A 15,941-nucleotide genomic window follows, 5' to 3' on the forward strand; every position below is an offset into this window, starting at 1 on the left:
AAAGAAAAAAAAACAACCTAAAAAATCAACATAAAAACCTGATTTAATCCACCTAGTGGTGAAAGGAACCTTTGTTATACCGTCTTACTTGCGATTTGAGATAGAAATCGACACGTTTGGTTTACATGAAATTTTTGGAAATTGAATAAGTTTACGAAATTTGAAGCAAATAGAAGCACTTATAAATTTTGATAGTTTCTTTTCTCATGAAATTGCTAAGTAAGTTGTTACTGATGAGGGTAAGTGCAAGTAAAAGTAAGTTGTAAGCTGAAATATTATTCTTTAACATATACATTGCGTAGTAAAGGTCTAGTTTATAGGTTTTTGAACTATGCATAATTTCCTGTAACGCCATTCTATTTGATTCACAATAATAAAGTTTTCTTGAATAAATTTCATCAATTTTTAGGAACCTTCGGTTACTCACATTGTTATATTTTGTACACCATATGTAGGTTTTTGAATGCCATATTGTTATATAGTTACAAATCGTATATTACGTATATATTAACGTATATTCTTCAATAAACTTGTTATGATCAAAATGTCAGAATTATTCAATGCATTATTACTTTAAATTGTTAGGAAAATAGATTAGCATAAACCGACATCACAGAAACGAAGCAAGTAGCATGTGAGGTGTGCTGCAGTTGGCCCCAACTGGAATTTTCTTTCGTTTCTTCATATGGAAAAATGGTGTCTGTGTGCAGCAAAACTACCAGCAAATGTAAAATGTTTAAAATGTATCCGTCTGTTGGTAGTCGAGTGATTCGGGGTCAAAATCAGGGTATTTTTTATAATCAAAGTTCTACAGTTCGTAAACAAGGAAACATAGAAGTATCTATGTTCAGCAAAGTTGTGTATTTTTATTATTTATACAACTTTGTAATACATGAAAAAGTCATACAACAATTACAAAAAGAGCTAAAATAGAAAAACTGATTTTTCAAATTCATATACAATTTAAACTTTATTTAAACTAAAAGTCAGACCACGAAACCATTTAATAGTGATATACTAGGTAAAAATACCTTTAAAATAAAAGTTATAGCAGACGAATCGGTTCAGCCATCTTCGAGAAATAGGCGATTGAAAATTGAAGCGCACACACATACACACATACACACACACACACACACACACACACACACACACACACACACACACACACACACAGACATTGCTCATTTGTCGAACCTGATCGATTGGTATATGTGACACGGCCCTCCGGGCCTCAGATCGACTTCGTGTTTTTCGACCAATTCCTAAACCTTTGTTATATTGTATAACAAAGGTAAAAAAGCTTAAAACAAAAAAACTGATGCGAATATTTCCAACACGAATGCACTAAAGTGTGGCTAATAAAAAATAACAACAACACAAAAATAATGCATCAAAATTGATATAATGATAGAAATAACACAAAAATAATAGAAAAATGACACAAATATGACATCCAACTGATACAAAAATAATACTAAAAATGATCTTCTATTTATCTTCTAAATATATAAAACAAAATTAAATATTAGACTACATACTATAGCGAGTGGCGGTAGTTTAGTTAGTAAAACACTCGGGTACTAGTTTAGTTTAGTTTATCTTTATTATTCGCGACTTAAGACAAGTCTTATAATGTCACATTGTGTTGAATGGCAGAATAAGCATCACGTAATTTTACAATAAATATAAATATTCGTTAAAAATTTACTAATTTAAGTGCTTAATTAAAACTATTGGTTGAAGTGCTCAATACATTTTCTCCTGAATGCGGTAAAGGATGTTTCTAAAGTAAAATCGTTAGGTAGACAATTCCAGAAAGACATACCTCGTACGAAAAAAGTGTTGCCAGATTTAGAAGTATTATAGCGACGTAAAACAAATTTTCGGCATCTGGAACTCCTAAAAGGTTGAAGCTTGTTAAATAAATAGCCCGGTTCTCTGGTGAAACGAGAGAGCACAGTGGTCCGATTTCGAAAAAGTGCGAACATTAGCAACCATTTTTCCATTTCTTTTTTTTTCTGAGATTTCTTTGGAGATCTCCTGATGTAAATATTTGTTTTTTTTATAGACAAAATATAGTGCTTTCATTAGTACTTTCGCGAAGTTGCCCGAAATTGAAAAAACATGTTTGAGTAGTGCGAATTTTTTTCGTCATATATTTTATAACTTGTTAAATATGCGTCCTAGCAACAAGTAGTCTTCAGAGAAAATGTGTCTTTTAGCAAGCAATAAAAAATCGTGTGCCAGATTATTGGGCATAAGTGATTCTTAAGTGCTCTTTTTTAACACATCATTATATTTCACCACCGGTAAGGGGTCTGAAATGGGGAAGGCAAACAAAAAAGTGACCAACATAGCTCTTGCCATCTCAAGCCCCTACCTAGCGCCTCCACGCGGCCATACCCGGTAATGCTCTATTGAGTAGCTAAGCTAGGAGGTGCGATGCTGGGTGGTTCCCACAGATAAATAGTTACTATATTCAACAAAGTTGCTTATTTCAATATGTTCTGCAACTTTTTGGAGATTTTTTTTTTTAATTCTTTAAAAAAAAAACAAAGTTCTTATCACCCTAATAGATGAATTCATGGTCATCCCAATAGTGCGGAAAGATGCGCTTTATTTTATTAATAAACTTCTCTGAAGACACCCACCTTCGAAAAATTACGCATTTTTTACCCAATTGCTAATGTCCGCACTTTTTCGAAACCGGACCACCCCGATAGATTTTTAGTCTATTTTTTGATTAAATTTGATTTTCAAATTTAACCTTCGTAGTGCATTGGGGTCGTTTTCGACCCATTGGCATACTTACAAAGCTCGATACTCAATTACGAAACGAGCAAGAGACTTGAAATTTTCTGACTTTTCCTAACCTTGGACATCTAGAAGAGCCACAGCAAGGTTACATATAATGCATTGGGGTCGAAAACGACCCAAGTTTTGAAATTGCTCTCATTCATCCATTTTCAATCCGACTTTTGTTTTCTTTGCTTCGTTTGATAGGTACCCAGGTAACCAATAAGCATAAGTATAAGCAGTAAATCAATCGTTTATTAGCATTCCAGTCGTTTTATACTGCAGGTTGCTGTTTATCAGCCTTTTGACTGCATAACTGTTGTAAATTGGCATCCACAATTTTATTTAAATTTTTGTTGTCGGTAACTAGCTGCAAATAAGCATTGTCAGCACTAAGAGGGCTAGCAGTAAAGTAGCCGCATATTTTGCCAAAATAGCATTTAAGTAGCATTTAAGACAACTTAACTGCTTATTGGTTTGCATTTAAATTGCATTGGAAATACCTATTAGTTACCTGGGTATGAACCAAAACTGGCATCCAAGGTATGTCAGGGACTATTTGTTAACTAATGGCCACTCCAGCGTCGGTTCCGGAACATCCACTACCAGGTCCCGGGGGACATTTTTGTACTTTGAGATAATTCATTTTGCGACACATCAAATCACATTGGCTTGATAAAATAAGACTAATGCAAGTACAATGTGGACATTTTGGACCAAAATGGCCATTTCTCCAACGGTTCCGGAACATTTCGTACCCGGTTTTTGGGGACATTTTTGTATTTTGGCATAACTCATCTCGCGACAGATCAAATCACATCGGCTTGATAAAATAAGACTGAAGGAAGTAAAATAGGGTCAATTAGAAGCCAAATGACCACTTTACCATCGGTTCCGGTACCTGGTTCCGGGGGACATTTTTGGATTTTGGGATGATTCATCAAGCGCACATCAAATCACATCGCATTGATAAAATAACATTAATGGAAGTACAATGTGGACATTTCGGAGCCAAATAGCCGCTTGGACGTTAGTCACATGTAATCCGGTACTCGGTATTTAATTTATAATGAACCATAAAACTGGGTATTTCGGGTCAGATGAATTACCTTACAATCCAAAAATGTACCCAAAAACCGGGTACCGTATAGCCCGACACCGATGGTGAAATGGTCATTTGGCTCCAAAACGTTCCCATTGCTCTTGTAACTGTTTTATTTAATCAAGCCGTTGTGATTGGATGTGCCGCATCATGAATTATCCCAAACTCCAAAAATGTCCCCAAAAACCGGGTACCGGGTGCTCCGGCACCGATGCTTATGTGGCCATTTGCCTTCAAAATGTCTTCATTATACTTCCAATAGTCCTATGTTATCAAGGTGTTGTAATTTGGCGTGCCGCAGGATAAATTATCCAAAAATTTAAAATTTTCCCCAAAAACCGGGGACCAGATGTCCCGGAACCGGTAGAGAAATGGCCGTATTGGTCCAAAATATCCCCATTGTACTTCCATTAATCTTATTTTTAAGCCAATGTGTTTTGATGTGTCGCAAAATAAATTAACTCAAAGTACAAAAATGTCCCCCGGGACCTGGTAGTGAATATTCCGGAACCGACGCTGAAGTGGCCATTAGTCAACAAATAGTCCTTGACATACCTTGGATGCCAGTATTGGTTCATACATTTTAAACGAGCTAAAGAAAACGAAAGTCGGATAGAAAATGGATGAATGAGAGCAATTTCAAAACTTGGGTCGTTTTCGACCCCAATGCATTATAAGTAACTTTTTTCCAATGCATTAGGAAGGTTAAATTTGAAGTTTTGAGGAAATGATTCATAACGCAATAAAATCTTTATAAAATTCATATAAAACCAAGTGGCTTTACTTGTGATATGAAGGTGAATGTGAGTATGTATGTTCCGCCATGACTTCGGAACACCCGTACGGATCATCACGAAACTTGGCATACACATTCCTTGACATAGGGATATTAGTACAAAAGAGTTGACAAAAGGATGGTGGTCCCAAACAAAAGAGGGAGGTCCAAATAAGTAAGAGAGTTGCATTTCTCTTGCATTTGGACCCATAGCAGTTGTACAAAAGGCTGCACAGTGGTCCAATCAGCGAAATACGTGATCGTTTGATATCGCGCCGAAACGTGAAATTTTTCACATAAAGTGTCTTTAGGAACATTTCTTGGTATAACAATCCCCTTCTTGTGAGAGAAATCTTTGGGTGATTAATTCCCTTAAAAGTGAGATAAGAAATTTATTTTCTCGTATTTTCGAGATACAGGTTTAGTACTTTTGGCAAAGTTGTAGTAAATATCACTACAAACAACTTTGTCAAAGACACCATACTTGTATCTCTTCATGGAAATTGTCTATGAAGCGTTATTCATGGACAAACCCTTCAAAACAGTTAATCCCTGAGTTATTCTGGTCAACTTTTACGTGTTCATAGCGTTCCAGCAAGTTGTTCATCTTGCTAAAATCAACGTTTTTATAGAACATTATTATACGTGATTTTCTGAAGTTTCGGAGATATTGAGCTTTTTTGATGAAAAATAGTTCTTCTTTGAGCTTCAATATTTCTTAAGGTGGCAAATGGTGGTAGATCAAGCAACTCGTGCTTAAAAGTACAATTAAAAGATATGTTGCTTATTTTATTTTTTGTTTGAGTAAGGTTTATTGTTAACTGCTTGTCATTTCGTGTTTTCTAATTAAATAGTTATTTAGTCATTCCGAGAAAATTCGGTCTTCTGTGACTGTTGTTGAAATTCGGCCATTTGGATTTCGGCCGTTCGTTATTCGACCATTTGTGTTTCGGCCATTTCGTAGCAGCCCATTATGAGTGCGATCTTTTGAAAAGACATCAATCGATCCAAGGACTTAAGTTGGTTATTTGGAAGTTTTTCTCTTATTAAGGCTTATACAAATTTGGAAAAAAGTTTATGTCCTAGTCTCGAAATATTGATCAAGGGGGGGGGGGGGAGGGCAGGAAAAAAATAATAACATCAAACCTTTAATAATTAAACAAAAGAGAAGAAACCAGTATTTATTTTTCCATATTAAAACAAATTTAATACATAAATGCTGTACAGTACTTAAATTTTAGTTCAAACCGAACCAACCTTCAAAAATTTTCGATTCAAGCACATAAAGTAAGCATTGTGGTAGAAATGAATCAGCTTGATAATAATGGAGTGCCACAGCATCACCTTAAAGAGCCACACACGTGTAACTTGACCATCATTTGAATTTTGCTTTAAACTTACGTGTTACTCGGTTAGTTACCTTGTATTTAAGAATAATACAAATCTGTGTCACTTACCTACTAGTTCAGAACTGGGTAACCACGAAATAGTATCAGAATCTAATCATCTTGTAAAAGTGGCAATTTAGTAGTTCCCTACAACTTTTTTACTTGGAACGCATACGCTGTGCTGCGAAGTCTGTCGATAAAGAAATGTCAAGTTCTTAAGGACGTTTATACGCATAGCTTTGCTTTTTTTGCATGTGCTGTGCTACCGACATTTTTTAACAAAAATATCTCGGACACTTTTCACGTTTGAAACCGCTTGTTTCTTGATCAACTTCTTAGTCATATGAATATCAGGCCATTCCTACTGGTTCTCAACAAGAACGTGTTTATCTTTGTATCTTAAAGATGCAAACGCAACACTATCAGAAGCAATTGTCATTGCTTGACTAATAGCATTTGTCCAGGCCAATGATGAACTTCGGATGAAGGTCACTACTGCGGTGGAAATTGTTCTCCAAATATCAGGGGTTCTATTCTAATAGCCCTCTGTCGAAGAACCTTGATCTTTAATTAAAAATTTCTGGATATCGGCATAACAGGTGTCCCGAGTCTTTTTTTAAGCTTCGGATGATAGCGTATCGGACAATGTCCTGTTGTAAGACCAGCATAAATGATTAGATATTTTTTCGAAAGCTTCAGGATTTTACGAATCATTAAAATGTTTGGAGAGATAAACCGTTTCGACTGCCTAGCAATGAAAATGTTATTCCAATTTAATTCCAATTTTGCACACTTCCCTAATCCATATCATAGCTCCATTTTTAAAGTAGAAGAAGATGAAGGTCAGTAAAAAAGCAATATAACTTAACATGACTTCATTTGATGTTGTGGTCGGACCACCATTGAGCCCAATGATAATCACAATATGACAATAGTCAGAAAAGTTTTGAACAATTCAGTGACATCCTTTCTGCATGCATCCAATGCATGGTAAAATATTGTATTTGTAAGGTAAAATTGTAAGTTTTACGTCCCTCACATTTTGGATGTTGGGATGTTTGATGATTAGGGTAAGTTCTTGAGCACTACGGAATAAAACGACAAATTGGAGCCCCGAAAGCACTGAAAGCTGGTATTCCGGAGTGTCTAATTTGTTGTATTTCTATTTCAATCTATCTTCTACCTAAGACAGCAAAAAATAACCCCATTGCAATTCGGAATATCTCCGTCAAAAGCGGTACCAAATTTCACTAATACATAGTTGATTGATGCCTCAATGTAATGCGGTTCTTTTGAAGCAAGTTGAATTAAAATGGAACAAAATTTAAAGTAAATGGAGCCAAAAGTCTGATTTCAAACATCCCAATTTTCGGCGTCAGGATTTAAAGGTTAAGCACAATAGTCGCCTATGACTTGTAGCAGGAATCAGAAAGCTTAGTTGATGAAGGAAAGTTGAACGAGACTCACCGGATAATTACTTCAATTTTGCACATATTGGGTAATTTAGAGATGTAAACTCGATGAACTGTAAAAAATCTGCTTATCACTAAAGAATGCAACATAATAATATTTCACTTTATTTTTTTGCCCCTTCAAATTTGGAAAAATTTTGAAGGGGGGGGGGGGGTGACATAAACTTTTTTTCAAATTTGTATAAGCCTAATTGCGTCAAATAATTTTAGATCTACATTCATTTTCGACTCGAAAATAGGCGAAAAAATTGCTGGTAACGCAACTTGTTAGAAAGAGATTGTCAACATAAACAAAATGGCGTTTATTGCATCCGAAATACATTTTAATTATTCTATAAACATGACTGTGATGGATTTTTAAAACAACTATAACTTTTGAGTATACAAACAGATACAGTCAATTGACACTTGCTTTTAAAGGATTTTTGTTGTGCTTTTAAGTAGGGGTTGTCTCCGAAACTGCAGAAAATTACTTATAATAATGTTCTACAAAAACGTTGATTTTAGCAAGATAAACAACTTTCTAGAATACTATGAACACGTAAAAGTTGGCCAGAATAAGTCAGGGTTTGAAAACTGTTTTGAAGGGTTTGTCCACGAATAACGCTTCATTGATAATTTCCATGAAGAGATACAAGTATGGTGTCTTTGACAAAGTTGTTTGCATTAATATTTACTACAACTTTGCCGAAAGTACCAAACCTGTATCTCGAATTTACGAGAAAATAAATTTCTTATCTCACTTTTAAGGAAATTAGTCACCCAAAGATTTCTCTCACAAGAAGAGGCTTATTATACCAAGAAATGTTCCGAAAAACACTGTATGCGAACAACTTCACGTTTTGACGCAATATCACTGTGGGCTGGGAGAAAGGAGCTTGAAAAAAGAGAGGTGTAGCCACTAACGGGGGCACAGTTTTCCAATTACCGTTATTAAACAAGGAAATAAGCCATCAAAACAGTAAATACCAGTTGGTTTATATTGCGTTCTTACACATTTGGGCGCAATTTAAAAAAAATCGTTGGAAACATTTTCGTTGCGCCCTTTTAAATTTTTATAGGACAGATTACTCACATAAATTAAATAAGTGTCTTCCAAGGTAAATCATAGCCGGTAATATTTTATTTGCTACATATACACATTGGCGATCCTTTTGGAGGATTAGAGCTGTATTGGGACCATCCGGAAATGTTACGGCTTAAGTGACCTCGAGGGAAATGGCCATTTTGCGACTTGAACCAAAACATGCAACATCTCAAATCACAAAAGAATTTTTAAACCTGAATCAATTACCTGGGCCCATGTCCCAGATAAGTGACCACTTTCAAACATGGACAAAAACTCATCGCACGACACCTTATATCACACAACAATTTAAATTCATAACTGGACATGTTTATGGGACTCCGGCAATCCCCAAGAAACTGGTCAGTTTCGCATATAAATAAAACTCATCATACGACTCCTCAAATCACACTAAATTCTCAAAACGATATCTATGTAAGTCAAATTTAGTGCCTAGAACTGCAATGGCTAATTTCGGACATAAATTTGTTATAAAAATACACCACATAGTGTTATTCTATTTCATCGGAGTCCCTCGACCTCCATTTTCCCCAAGTCCCTCGAACTTGTCCAGATATGACGAACGTAACCCTAGATAGTAGATTTGGTTTCCATTGACGTGATTTTCGAATTCTAATGTTCTGGTTCAGGTCGCAAAGTTATTTCAGTTTAAGGGTGATTTAAACCGGAACATCTCCGGATAATTCCATTACAGCTCAAACCCTCTAAAAGGATCGGCAATGTGTAATGTAACAGAAAAAATGAATCTTTAAAAGTGCATGTATATTGTATGCACCGTCATAACTCCGGACCCGCCAGGACGATACATCATCAAACTTAGCAAACATGTTCGGATGTTCCTTGCAATAAGGGAATCGGCACAATTAGGATGATACAAATAAATAAAAAGAACTTTGTTTGTCTTGCGTTATGCGAAAGTCCGCATCGGTAACAAAGGTTTTATCTTGCTTTCTGTATAGGGATTTCAAGAAAGGAAACATGCACATAAATGGCCGGGACACAAAAGAAGGAACCTAACAAGCGGTAAGGGATGTTCAAATGAGGAAAAAGGTTTGGGTTTTCACATTATAGGAATTTTCGTTAGGGGGAAGTCCCCCAGCGCCGGACAGCTCCCAAAATCTCCCCAAAAGCTCCCAGCCGGACACACACAAAAGAACATGGACCCAAAAATGGCACAAAAATGACACATAAATAACATAAAAACATACGAAAACATACAAATAAAAGTACTGCAAATGGTAGAAAGATAAAACAGATACAAAAATGATACAAATAAATTAAAATATAATACAAACGTAAGAGAAAAATGATAAAAAAGCAATAAAAATTCTATACAAGTAGAAGAAAAAAATAGGACAGACAAAAATTTATAACTTTAGTCTTTACAATAGACGACAGGAATAGTAGGAATAGAATAGACAGGAATAGTTCGTCACTTTTGACTAAGTAGTACTATTTTCACGCTTGTTTTAATCTTAGCTAAATAATCTCAGAGTTCAAGTTCAAGTATTCATAGTAAATTAACTTAATGGGAATTTCGACAATCTCAAAACTCAACAACATGTAGCTCTTGGAAAGGCCACACAAAAATACACGTTTAACCATTATCAAAATCTGACAGGTCGTACGCTCGAACGAAACAACAACGCCGCACCGGTCCATCATCGTTGGACGTTTTCGATCTCAGTGCAGAATGGATGAAGTTCGCGACCGAAACTTGCCATCCAGTCAGTGCCAGTGCCCGTGCCGGTTCGGGCCGCAGTCTGCCGAAAAGCGTGTGCACACAGACAACACGCACGCGCAGCGGATACACGTTAGCGAAACTAAATGCGCGGAACGAAACCAAACAACAAGCTTTGAATATTTAATCGCTGTTCCCTGCCGACTCGGGAGCAGCAGGGTTACCATTACCATTCCGTTCTTACGGGATGAAGTCTCCCCGCGCAGGGACGAGCGTAAAGTGAACCACCCTATCCTACGCAACACTACCGCGATTGTACTGTGGTGGCGCTAGCTTGTTTGTGCTGCCAAAAATAGAGAAACGCAAACGACACAAACTGCCGGAGTCGCTGGGGAGGAAGACGGGCTGAATAGCGCGTAAAGTGGGGTCGCTGGCTGACTATAGTCAGTTCGTTGGGAACACCATGGCATGTGGCACATTTCCGCTTCCACTGCAGCAACAGCAGCAGCAGCCAGTTTCGAGTGGGTGGTTGGGAACCCGGGGTGGTAAACTTCACGGCTTTTGGGTTTCGCTGCTCGCTTGGAATGGGTAGATTTAAGTCTTCGCCACGCCGGAGAAGCAGCAGCAGCGGGAGCGATGATGGTGCGGTACTACAGCTAAAGAGGGATCCCGAACCGTGTGGCTGCGCCTTTCAACATTGTGCTCCGGTTCGTATGACGATATGCAAATTTTGGTTGCCAGTTTCGACAAGCGAAGCGAGAAAGGTGAAATTAACCGTACAAATTAGAACGGGTTACGGTGGGAGAAGGATGACGGGGGCAAGGATGGAGCGAGTTTACTAGGGGAAACATAGCGAAATGGTTGCGAATGGAAGTCACAGTACAACATCGTTGACAACCTTTCGAAATGGGTATGGGCGCTGTTGGAAGTGAAATAATAATAGAGTTTGTGAAAATTTACTTTATGAATCCCTAATTAGCATTTGTGTAAACATTGGCAGTGAAACGCGTCGAATGTTTGTGCCACGCAGCGGGGAGGCTCGGGGGACACTCGGATGCTTACAGTTTACATGTAGCGCTGTCGTTTGCCTGATACATTCGGAACGGTTAGGGAAAGTTCTGCCAGTGCCCCAGCACTGTCTGGCGAATTTCGAGTGATCAAAATTGTGCTCACACACAAACTGAGCAAACATGTTTCTGCTACCTAATCCGTTTTAGTTAGGGAATTGAAATAATTGTACCCAAACCGCGAATTTCCACTCTATAATTGCTAGTAACGAACAATTGCAAATCACTTGCGCTGCAGCGTAAATATCACATATGTTGAACTCAATTAAATATTCAATTTGGGCCCCATATCGTAGTTGATGTTTGGCTTTTTAATTAGGGCGACTCGACTGTGCCGCCATCAGAAATTGAAACGGGTGCTGCGGTAAGAAGTGGTGCAAATATTCTTCGGATCAATTCAAGTGACATGGGCGCTTCATTCCCTACAGGTCTAAATTTATACCAAAGCGCATTTATCCAAATTCAATACAGCTTCACATAGGTATGTGCTTTTGCAGAGATAAAGTCCAAATCCTTAGTTTTCACCAGTTTTTGTTTTTTGTGCTATTTTCCTGCCATTATATTGATTGTGAATAATTTTTGTAGCCTTTGTATATATGTTATATATATTTGTCATCCGTGTTATTTGTTTGTTATTTTTATATGACCTATACGTGGTTTTGTGTTGCTTTTGTATTTTAGTATCCTTTTTGAGTTATTTATTCGCTATTCTTATTTAATTTTTGTATGATTTTCTAATCGTTTTTAATTTTGTGTCTGTCCTCTTCATATTGCATTTTGAATCAATATCGTGATATTTTGATCTAATTTTTTTTTATTTTAGTATGCTTGTTGTATGATATTTGTACTTTTCTGTGTTATTTTTGTGTCACTCTTGTTTCACTTTTATATCATATTAGCCAAATGATCGATTTTACTCGGTACCACTTCCCTATTTGTATCCCAGCCACTTCTGTCTTCATTCCTTAAATTCGCATAATACAAGAGAAACAGAGTGCTTTTTCCCTATTTGGACTTTTCCCTTTTATCGGGAACCTCTACACCTTTTGTTATCCACCGTATTCTAATTCATTAGAGTTGACAACCAATCAGTACACATTAGATAAAAATTTGACAATGTCAAACTTATGGTGAAAGCTTAACACATACACATGTCATTCATTACTTTTGAACCAATTGGTTTTTATGAATAGTGAATTTAGAAAGAAAAATTTCTTTCTCATCTTGCGGCCCAAGTAACAATTCTAAAGCCACTTGGATTTACCTGAATTTTATAAAGGTTTTATTGCGGTATTAATCACTACCTCTGGGTTTATTGTGATATTCCGCAATACCAACAGGATACGAGTCCAAACACACTTATAGCTAGCCAGAAAACCATAATAAAACTGTTAATAAAGCAAGTTTATAGTGGTTGCTTATATTACCACGTTAAAACTTGTTGGCTGCACCACGTCGTATACTATATTGATGATAACCAGAGTCTTATCAAAAATTCTGTTCCGAAGACGTGTCGAATTCTATCTCAAATGACAAATGAGATGGTATAACAAAGGTTCCTTTCACCAACAGGTGGATTAAATCAGGTTTTTCTGTATATTTTCGTATTATGTTTATGTTATTTTTGGGTCATTGATGGGCCATTTTTCTTTATGTTTTATGTGTCTGTTTAGTATCGATTTTATGTCATTGTTGTCATGAAATTACGATGTTTTACAGCATTTTTTTTATAAATCGTGATTCAACACTTGCACATTTGTAATTTACATTTAGTTTATTAGCCAAAAATTGACCAAGGTACTGAATAGTATGCTGTGAATACACATGAATATACATGTACGTGAATAATGCTATTTTTCATTTCGCGGTGTGGTGACGCCGTTTAGTGCTATATTTTAAGAATAGTTAGATTGGTTTACGCAATACCAAGGCCGCTGTTTTTATGGCGCTACTTAGTGCTATCTCGTTCACAACCATGATAGCTTACGCAAATGGAAAACTGTTCGAACTACGAGTGGATAACGAGAATTTTCACTGGTTGTGGGTGACTAACCTTAACTGGTTTAAGGGACTAACCTCCGCCATAAACTCACTTCCAATTTCGTCAGGAAGAGTAGATATCATCAAGATTTCGTTTGCTTGGGAGATGCCAGTTGAATGCATGACAAAATCGGCTTTTAACTCCAAACAGATAAAATAAATAGCAAATTCATCATGTCTCGCGCAATACACTCAAGTCTTTTTTACACGGTTTATTTTAAGGATTTTTGAATTAACGCGGTTTTTTATGATGATTTTTGAATTAACACGGCTTTTTATGACGATTTTTGTACTAACGCGGTTTTTTTTAATCATTTTTCGAATTACCGCGGTTTTTTCAGCGATTTTTAAATTCAAGCGGCTTTTTTGGTGATTTTGAACTAACGCGGTTTTTTACGTCGATTTTTGAATTAACGCGGTTTATTTTATAACGATTTTTGAATTAACGCGGTTTTTTACAACATTTTTCGAATTACGCGGTTTTTTTAAACGGTTTTTTACACCGCACGTCTCCCATGTGTGAAAAAAGACTTGAGTGTACGCTATCTCGGCAGTGTTACGTTGTGCTACCGGCGAACCATTCAATTTTGTTCCCACAGAACCATTTTATTACCAATGATCGTGCCAAACCTTTTTAAAAACGACATACAGAATCATTTTCCCCAATGGTCCAATAGTCGTACCGAATCATTTCATGCATCTATGGTCGTACCGAACCATATTTATTATTATTGGCCGACCTAACCGATCTCCGTGAATATGATGCGATGGGGAAAAGCCAGGTTGACGTCATCCTCACGTAGACATAAAAATCCCATTATCTTTAAGGCTAGCACTAGTGAACGGTGCTGTTGGTCATAGGTTCATATCATGCATATCATGTTCATATGAATGCCCGAGAGAATTAAATGATCGTTATCAATACTCCTTGAAGAATAAATAGGATAAATCGGTCTAGGTGTAACCAGTCCGAATAAATCTCTCATCAGACCGGTCGCAATTGGTTCTCCTTGATCGTGATCATGATCGAGTGGTCGTGCTGATCCGGCCCAAAGTTTTAGTATTAAGAGGTTATATACAGTTAGAATTTTCGATTAAAGTTAGAAATCGATTTTTTGTTTATTTCATGATCGTAGCGTACATATATTTAAGTATGCACACAGAAACTTTCATGCCAATCCAACAAATATTAACGAAGTTGTACGCATATTTGTAACGACGTGTCAGAGCGAATGAAGAAGGAACGCGAAACTTTGAACGCGTGTTTCTCGAAACCGTTTTTTTTTTCAAAATCGGTGAGCAAGATAGCTCGAAAATGGCTGAATCGAATCACTTCAAATTTTGACACAAGTGTTCTAAGGATATATTCTACAGATTAATCGAAGGTTTTAGCTCACCGATTAATATTTCTTGTTTTATAGGCAATTTAAAAGCAAAATTTATACCAAAAATCGGTTTTTATGTTTAACAAGCCGCCATTTTGTCAAAAATGATTATATTGCTAAATCCTTCGAATAATCTATAGATAATATATTTTATCACCGATTCCTTTTTGGTTTTTCGATCTTCGATAATTCAGTACAAAGATATCGTGCTCACCTCAAGACGACTTATTTTAGAAGAGTTCCAAGAGATTAGATAAAACAGCTGTTTAAATAACTTTTTTCAAAAACAAAATATGTTAAAATGCAACCAAGAGCTACTGTAAGATGTATACAAATTTTCACTTTAATCAGTTAAAGGGTTTTCTCTAAAAAAAAATTTTTCGTGATGCAATTTGATATGGAACACCCTTTACTTAATTGAATAGTGATCATACCGAATCATGTTGCTCATCAGTGGTCGTACCGAACCATCTTAAATAAATGGTCCTATCGAACCATTTCATCCATCTATCGTACCGAGTCATATACTTCATTGAACAATGATCGTACCGAATTATTTTGTATATCTATGATTGTACCGAATCAAAGCATAGCATAGACGACCACACACCATGTACACATCATGGGTGACTGATACGGTGTATCTTTAAGTATATCATAAACTTTATTCAACAATAAACGTACTGCGACATTTCATTTGTCTATGGTCGAACCGGCTATTCAATTCTCTTCCATACAGAACCATTTCACTTGTTAATAGTCGTGCCGAACCATTTTAATTAAATGCCATACAGAATTGTTTTATTCGCCAATGACCGTAGCGAATCATTTTTCTCATCAATGGTTTTACCGAACCATTTAATACATCTATGGTCGTGCCGAACCATATACTTCACCAACAATGATCGTACCGAATCATTTTAGCTTATGACCATACAAAAATATTTTGGGTACCATGGGGAGGTAAATGGTTCGCACGGAACCATTTCTTTTAAATTAGCTATGGTCGCATCGGACCGTTCCATTTATGTTCTGAGTTCGGAGCATTTAAGTTATCCTTTATCAATTACTAGTTGAGCCCGAATGTTACGATCCGAAATATATAAATGTCTGTTCAGAATTCCGAAAACTGCGGATACATTCCA

General features: G+C 36.5%; 1 protein-coding gene across 6 annotated transcripts in view; it reads right to left on the bottom strand.

Annotated features, from left to right (window-relative positions):
• Positions 1 to 15,941, bottom strand: part of LOC128743873 (protein groucho) — a 464,959-nt gene that overhangs the window by 329,176 nt on the left and 119,842 nt on the right. The gene's annotated exons all lie outside the window — the stretch shown is intronic.

The sequence above is a fragment of the Sabethes cyaneus genome, chromosome 3 (assembly GCF_943734655.1).
Source record: "Sabethes cyaneus chromosome 3, idSabCyanKW18_F2, whole genome shotgun sequence".
Lineage (NCBI taxonomy): Eukaryota > Metazoa > Arthropoda > Insecta > Diptera > Culicidae > Sabethes > Sabethes cyaneus.